This window comes from Typopeltis vanoorti, chromosome 18, assembly GCF_054136105.1.
Source record: "Typopeltis vanoorti isolate ZY-2024b chromosome 18, IOZ_Tvanoo_1.0, whole genome shotgun sequence".
Lineage (NCBI taxonomy): Eukaryota > Metazoa > Arthropoda > Arachnida > Uropygi > Thelyphonidae > Typopeltis > Typopeltis vanoorti.
The window spans coordinates 33,478,379-33,487,555 of NC_143566.1; positions in this window are offsets into that span (position 1 = coordinate 33,478,379).

Genomic DNA, 9,177 nt, shown 5'->3' on the forward strand with positions numbered 1-9,177 from the left:
GGAATTTCAGTTGTCGTAGTCAACTGACATTCAAAGTTAACAGTTTCTTTCATTTTGTATTCAATTCCTCTTAATTTTCACATGAAACAATAAAAATAAACATCATTGATAATCCAAAATGTATAATAATTTCCAGTTGAGATCAGGGCTCTGTGGAGTCAAGTGTGGTGCGTTGACGTTCATAACAAACCACGTAGTTACAGCAGTAGCCTTTTAACCCTTTTGGTGAAAGGCAATGGTCAGATTCCTAGAAAGGCTACAAAATCGGAAGCAGTGTATTGTCCAGAATATTCCCATACCTCAGCGTGCGTTACGAACCAAGAAATGCAATAAATATTGCTCTTAAATGCTTTGCGATAATATCACTTTCAAAACTTAATGGAACGAAAGATCAAAGACCTTAAATTTTCAACATTAAAGTAGTGATAATTCGTGTAAATAAGTCAAGTGTGCGAAATAACAGACCCTCTTTATTTTTAATTCTTCGTACTTATATCAGTATGCAGACCGAAGATGTGTTAGCAATGGTATCCATTATCCGGAGAAGAATGAAATAAGCGCCAATTCATTTTACAGAAATCCTGTTAAACATCTGAAAGCAAATCATATTTTCAGCTACAGCCATGTACTGATTACTGAAAAGGTTGATATATCTTGACCTAAACTACAAAACTGAGAGAACCGACAAACATCGGTTTCTGTCAGTGGTTAGTCTAAATTTGAAATATCATTCCTAACCAATCTCCCATCCGCACTTATATAGCTATAACTGCCTAATAATAAAAGAAAAACTAACTACAATTCCATCAGAGAAATATACGCGATATTGAAAAAATAATAATAATAAGTCCAATTTATTATGGAAACTCTCACATTATTATTTTCAACAATAGCCAGTCTCTAACTGTATTATTTAAAAAAAAAAAAAAAAAGCAGTCCCAGTGACTCATTCAGCATAAAAAGGATAGTTTCGGCCAAATACCCTTAAAACAACAGCCAAATCTAGCATAAGCAACGTATTGAATATAAATATAGATTGCGTAACTCAGAGAAACAGTCTCATTGCATTAATTATCCTTTCCCGCTAATGAGTTCATTATAACATAATGCACAGCATTCGAACGCATTATCACATCAACAGGGTTATGAATAAAACAAGATTTGCTTCGTACCAACTTTCGAGAAAGTGACAACAATTGCAGTCCGCCGAACAAATCTTCTCAGAGGTGAGAATTCTTCTGTGATCCCTGGAGGGGTTTGTGTTACTATTGTATTCGTTCTGATAGCATCCTCTTCATTAAAGACTTAAGTCTGCGAATCGTGCGACAGACTCATCCTCTATTGATTTACGATGAGGAACAAAACAAACACCTGATAAAGCCTACACTACCAAAGCCAAAAACCCTAACAATACGATAAGTCAGTCATTACACTGTGCAAACAATGCTGCATCACGTCGCTGGTTTTCTTTATCTGAAAACACTAGCGGTATAGAGATGGTCGTATTTTGACTCTGAAATTTGAGACTGTTCCATCCTATAATTTACTTAGCACTTAGCACGATAAAAACATATGCGAAGAGCATATCAACTTTTTCAAATAAATATTGACACACAAACAGACTTATGAGTTAATAAACATGCATAAAGGCCCTGATCTATTTAGTACGTATAGTAAACATTTCCTGTGAGGTGAATTATACTTGACAACAAATTATATTGTTTTAATTATAAACTGTGGAAGTGTCTCTCTACCTAATCATTAAGATACTTATGTATAGGATTAAAATACAAATTCATGAGTATAATTTACATTCTGATAATGCATATAAGAATGTCGCATATTCTTCGCACAGAATATTTAATGAGAAAAAGATAAACCTGTTTTCTACTTGTATACGGAAATTATATATATTTTTTTTTTTTTTCGACATTGAGCTTGATCAGAAATCTTCCAGAATCTTGCTTTTATAATTTTTAGTATCTACTGATACTATAAATTATTCGGAATTTTTTTTGGAGAGACGTTCCAGCAGTTTAACGCTATCTCAATAAAGGTGGTGGTGGTGAACCTTCCGATAATGTTTTTGATTATGTGATAATAAATCAATTGATTGGAGACACAAGAACATCTATGTGCAAGTAGAATGGCCGTGAGGTATCTCCCGCTTAAGTATTGGAATAAAACAAGAATATATTTTCTTGTTTTATTCCAATATTTATCCACAGTTCAATGGATTCAATAAGAGCACACTCATCTGATACCTAACATCAAGTGTATGTACTATAAAAATAGCCTAAAAGCAATTAAGTTATCAGCCTCTTTCCTTTCATTAGTAAAAAATCTTGAGAAAGAATAAACGTTAATGATGCCATGCATTCATTTAACTAACAACTTGTCATTTCTGAACTTTGCTGCTGCTTGAAAAAATCAAACACTTCGTTTATCCGGAATATCTTCAAGGACAAATGATGGCAGTAATAAGCGAAGCAGTAAATTCTTATTTATTTTACTCTAATTGCTAATGGAATTTAAAAGTTAGCAATTAACTCAAACTAATACACTGCACGTCCTACTCTCAAGAAATAAAGTGTTTCATTAACTCTTGTTTTTTTTATTATTTATTTATTTTGTATAGAAAACGTATCTAAATATTATTAATCACCAGTCCTCGTGGAAGAAATTGATTGAATATACATTTCAGAAATATCGGAAATGAACGGGAATTCATTTCCGGTAGAAGAATATCCGTGTGCATTCGTATAGCTAAATTATCGGAAACTGAAAATTCTTCATTTCCGGTCAAAGGAATTGCTAAATATTTCAAAGGAATATCTCCACTATATAAACACGATTTATTGATGAGCTGAATACGACTGAATTAATTATCTTTCCAAGTCTCCCTTTAGCGCGAATACTTTATCGCTAACCACATGGAAGAGTGTATAATGAATAATTGTAGTGTTCGAAATTCAAGGAGCAATCCTTTTTTCCTCCTATCTGATATTTGATGCTTCAGGTTACTGTGTCGATGTATTTGGATGGAAAATAGGCAAATATTTCTGTGTTGTTTGCTGGACTTAAATGTTTTTATTCAAAATTATACAATTTTAGGAAACAGTGAGTTAAAATATGGCTTCTTCGTTCCTAAAATAACAGTACAGAGCCAAATATTATTTAGCACACCCAAAAATGTGATTCATTATTCAAAGAACAGTAGTGTACATTTTTTCTTATGGCGTAGGAGAGGCAGATAAATATGATTTGTTTACGAGAAGCAGACAAATCTTACAAAATACGAAAACATTAAGAATAATATTTCTTATCAGTGTCGGCAATGCAGTCATTATTCCACATGACTAATTGCTACGTCGTGTTTCCAGTTTTCATAGTAGATCTGAAATGCTCAGTTTTTTCTAACATATACAGTATATATATATATATATATATATATATATATATATATATATATATATATGTGTGTGTGTGTTAGAATTGATTTTTCTGTTTATGCAAAAGCATAAACAGAAAAATGTTTAGTTCTAAATCTAACTGCATGGCTTTCATGGTTTGTTGTTTTTCCACCCATGTTATAGGAAGGCAAGAGCGCATTGCCCGGCGGTGATGTTAGAGATATTGGATGTTTCATATTCTACACATAGGACGATGTTTCTTTGGTACAGTAGCCGAGAGCGCATTTATACTTTGTAATTTCTGCTTAAATTATTAACAAGCGGTGCTTTCTGTTGAATATTTCAATGCAATAAATATTCCATTTATTGCATTGAAACGACAGTCGTAAATCTTTTGCCTTTGAAGCAGCAGTGATATTCTGTAACATTGACTGCGGCTATTTTCTTTAATTATTGAACTTTTTTCTTTTGTTTTCATATGAGTTTGTTTTCGCATCCAAGCAGCACAGTTTCTTAATTTCATTTTCAGTGAGTAGTTTGCATAATACGTATGCACCGAGTAATTAAGGTATTTAATAAATATATGGTAAATGTATAGTAGGGTATTGTAATAACACAAAGTAAATTGAAATGAAAGTAATTGCAGGCCGATTCATTAAGTATATTGCAGTTAAAATTAAAAATATTAATTTTTAACGGATGAAATACTAACAAAACTATGAGTTAAAGAGAATAAAACTGATAATGTAAGAAACCTAATTGCAATGAGATGTAATAATGTCAGCAGATATAGAAGATAATTTACAAAGTATGCCATACCAATAATATGAAAATATCGATAGAAATAAATCTTGATTAATAGGCAAGCAACCAGTCAGACTTACGTTAGAAATAAAAAAAAATGCAATAAGTGATTGAGTGAAAATACATAAGATTTCACATAAAGTTCGCAGGAGTAAAATATGAAATAATTAAATAACATAATAAGTAGCATAATAAGCAAATAACAGATAAATTAGTAAGAAGCAGTCACTTAACGCAAACATGATTTATAGGTGTAGAACGTTTTTTTACCTTGGGTATAATATACGTTAAAGATACTAAGCTATTTTATATGCATATATAAATATAAACTTTGTTTTAATCCATTTCCCAAGTAAGCAAACAGACAAGTAAGTCAAGTTTGCGCCTGCAAGTAGTGCAAGTCTTAGGCAACTCGTGGTAAAGGTGAAATAAGCTCTGATCAATATTCTTAGTATTTACCCTTAATGCAAAGCACATCTCCTTGAGGAGATGTATGATGCTATGTGTGCATTAAAGGCACTGACGAGACCTCAATAAAGGTCGAAACCGGTCTGGGTAGTGTCCCGCCTTGCCTTTAATGCATAGCGTCATACATCTCCTCAAGGAGATCTGCTTTGCATTAAGGGTAAATACTAAGAATAGTGATCAAAACTTATTCCACCTTTACCACGAGTTGCCTAAGACTTGCATTACTTGCAGGCGCAAACTTGACTTATTTGTCTGTTTGCTTACTTGGGAAATGGATTAAAACCAAGTTTATATTTATATATACATATAAAATAGCATGGTATCTTTAACGAAGATATCTAGATGTCTAAAACAGCATGGTATAATAAAAATTTAACTAGAGTTAGATCTTCGATAAGATTCGAAAGAAAAGACACGGGAATGTGCTTTGAAAACCATAAATTAAAAAACAAAAGTAACGAAAGCAATGGCAAAAGAATGTGTACTGAACTGAATGCAAACGAAAAGATAATATGAACAGAAAAATGGAAAACTAAGTACTAAATGCCAGATGGAATCACGAAAACAATGGAAATATGGATCGCAATTTACATTGTCACAACAGATGTATGGCGTAAGGATGAAGAGAGGTAGAACTTTGCTTATAACTAAACTTTATTCATATAAAATATTAAATAAATTTAAATCCTAAATAAAAATCGCAAAGGTATTTGCAAATTATTGAATATTTAAAGATAATCAAACACACCTTTTATTTATTTTGATAATTTTTCTAGTACACTACGATAAAATGAAATACAGCATATGGTTATGTGCTTTGCCTCTTTCAGAGTGTAGAGCATGAATTTAATACTGCTAAAACACATACAGTACATTGAAGTTACCGGTCGTTAAATGTTCGAGTGAGATTTCTATTTTGTGATAACAGAAATAGAAATGTGATAATTATTAATTGATTCTTACCTAAATCCATTCTGTCGTTAATTTTTTATGAATTATAAACCAGGTGGATAGTTGTTTATTTCAAAATAATCCTAATGCTAAGAAGAAACTTACGTATTATGTCTGTTGATTGCATTGTGTTTCTGCCCAGCGTACTACCAGTTTTTCTGTATGAAAAAATCCTTCTGCAGCTGTACAAGCTGTATAAAACTCATCTTCACGTGAAAAAGTCTTTATATGTTCTTTGTTCAATACGGGATTTGTTCCGGTTTATCCAACCGGAGAGAATGGGCTGTTCCATGAAGATTCTATACATAAACTGATATATAAAATTGTCTTTAAATATTTTCTTCGGTAACGAAATAACGTATTGAAACATATTGAAATAATCAATAATTATCATTATAGTAAACGGGTAAATCTCTTAGAGCAATCTACAGATAAGGAGATTTTATTTTCTCCTTATATTCAACTGGGTGGAAAGGCTTATGTGTTTGTCACACATGTTGAATTGGATTTTAACGGTACTGTTACTAACACAGATTGATAAGTAAATAACTAATTATTGACTTAAAAGCTAATATTTCGCTGGTATTATATCCAGCATCTTCAGAGCACACAAACAAAGTTTCTTACAAATGCGAGACAACCACAATACGGCGTAACAGTGGGGCTAGTATAAGTAATTGCAGCGTGCAACACAAGACTCAAATCCTAATAAGGAGCCATCTAAGTTAAAAAAAAAATAGCAGTCTAAACTTTTTAAAAAAATAGCACTCCAAATGTCCGCGCGGTTAGCCTAGTGGCTATGCACTTCGCAACCATATGCCTGGGGAAGGAGTGTCCTAGGTTCGATTCCCGTCAACGACGCGAGGAGCTTAAGGATCTTCCATAGCCAAGTTAAACGGTCTTTGGCGTGGACAACAGGGTTTTTCCACCAGTTTATCTGGGGTTTTTCATCCCGCAAGCAGGCAAACCGGTCCAGTGAACACACACGGATTACAGTCAGGAATACTGACCCAGCCATAGGTCTGATTCGTCAGCTATGCCGGTTCCGGAGCCCGGATAAAATCTGGGGGGACTGAGATGGTTCCGTACCTCCCCGAAAAGGGAACTCACAGCCGTGAATCATCATACGATTATTATTAGTAGTAGTACTTCAAATAGTAGTCTTTGAAAGTTTTGAAAAATAGTAGTCCAAAGTTTTGAATATTAATTTGGTCTTAGGATGACTGTCTCCCAAATGGGAGATAGTCTTCCTAAGACCAAATTAATGTTTATTTATTTTTATTTTTATTTATATTTTATTTTTTTCAAAACTTTAAACGCTATTTGTTTTAAACTTAGATGACTTCTTATTAGGACTTGAGTCTTGTGTTGCACGCTGCAATTACTTATACTAGCCCCACTGTTACGCCGTATTGTGGTTGTCTCGCATTTGTAAGAAACTTTGTTTGTGTGCTCTGAAGATGCTGGATATAATACCAGCGAAATATTAGCTTTTAAGTCAGTAATTAGTTATTTACTTATCAATCTGTGTTCGTACCAATACCGTTAAAATCCAATTCAACGCAATGTATAAAACTAATTGCCCGAATGACTAGCTGATGGACGGCTGAGATTGCGTCACTTCACCTTAGTTCATAAAGATGTGAATATCTGCGCGTGCGCTCCACATTCCCCAACAGATCCGTAAGATGGCGAGAAATCTTAGTTCATATTCCATCATTCAATTACTATCCTGAATCTACAAATAAGGTTCATTAAACATGTTGCTAGTCTATTTTCACTTCTTAAATGTCCCAATTTGATTTCATTTCGGGTAATCAACGTTACGGAATGCAAGAATGAGCATCGTTATAAATGCATTCACCTTCTTGCGGCACGTGAGTTCCTTAATTGTCGCACATCTCTCGAGGATACAGAATCAGATTCACATCAAGCGCTTCCGTCATCAGCCAGTTCTTCCCAGACACCCACACAAAGCCAATGCTAGAGTCGTAAAGCATTCTAGAAATTACAGAAAAGATTACTGGTCCCGAATTCAGATATGAAACTGATCTGAAGTAATAAAAACCAGAACTGGGTTTCTTGACGTTGTAAAACGATGAAAATTGTTGAGATTCTCGATGTGGCTCACTGAATTCAGTCAAAAATCTCCTTGTAGTAAGAGAAGAAAGTAGCTATTGTCAAAAGTAAATAATTTTAAAGAACTGAACTCCTTTTTATGCATAATCAATTTTAATTCCCTTTTGTTTTAATTTTCGCAAGTTACTCTTTGACAATATGGAAGCTATCAAGCAATATCAATCGTATAAATAATTGATAATGTATATTTTCATGTTCACCAGAACATTAAGACCATTTTCAGTAGCTAAACATGTTTGCATTTCTACGGGAGCGAACTTGTTAAAATATTTTTTTCCTATCTACCCAAAAGCTGTAATTTTGAAATGAATTGTTATCTCAGTTTTCAGAATGTTTAAACAACTTAAGTATAAATTTTAATACTGTATGCCATTCATGGCTTCTTACGCACACCGCGGAATCAATGCATGATGCATCAACTCTATAATGCGGTTTAAACCCATCTTTATCTGAAAATATGTCGACTTCTTAAAATGGATAAGTCGTTCAACTAGAGACTGTAAATTAAAACGGAACAATATGAAAGTTGAGATTAACCTGGTTCGCTTCCATGCTTAAAATATGGAAGCGAACTGGAAATGATTCAAGGAGAAGAAAAAGCCTCCTTCTCAGATTCTGGCAAGAGACTTAAGAGAAAAAAGAGATACGAGGGTGATCTGAAAAGTTCTCGGCCTAACAATGAAAACAAAAACGAATTCATAATTTCAAAATTAATTTTATTTTTCAACGTAATCTCCCTTAAGACTAATAAATTTATTCCAGCGATGCTCCAGTGCCATTATCCCGTCCTTATAGTGGTTATCAGTAAGATCTACAAAATTCCCCTCTACAGCTGCAATTACCTCTTGATTCGAAGAAAAACACTGACCAGCGACACCTGCGAAGAAGAGTTTTAGTTTTGGGAAGATATAGTCAGACGGAGCCAAATCTGGGGAATAGGGTAGATGTTCTAACAATTCATAGCGCAGATCCCTTAATTTTCCCATTGCCAAAACGGCATTGGGGGCAGGTGCATTGCCTGATGAAAGATGATTTTTTTCTTCTGCAAACCGGGTCTTTTCTCACGAATTTTTTCGTCTAGTCTGGTTAAAAGATCGGAATAATATTCATCCGTTATTCTTTATCCGTTTCAAGATAATTAATAAACAAAATGCCTTTAGCATCCCAAAACACCGATGCCATGACCTTTCCTGGAACCGACTTTATCTTCTTTTGCGCTGAACAACCGGCTTCTGACCACTGTTTTGACTGCTATTTAGATTCTGGTGTGTAGTGGGGAATACAATTCTCATCTGCAGTAATAAATCGACGCACAAAATGTTATTCTTGTTAAAACGTTCAAAGCACTGTTCAAATATTTCCATACGAATGCGTTTTTGATCAGCTGTGAGCAAGCGCGGCA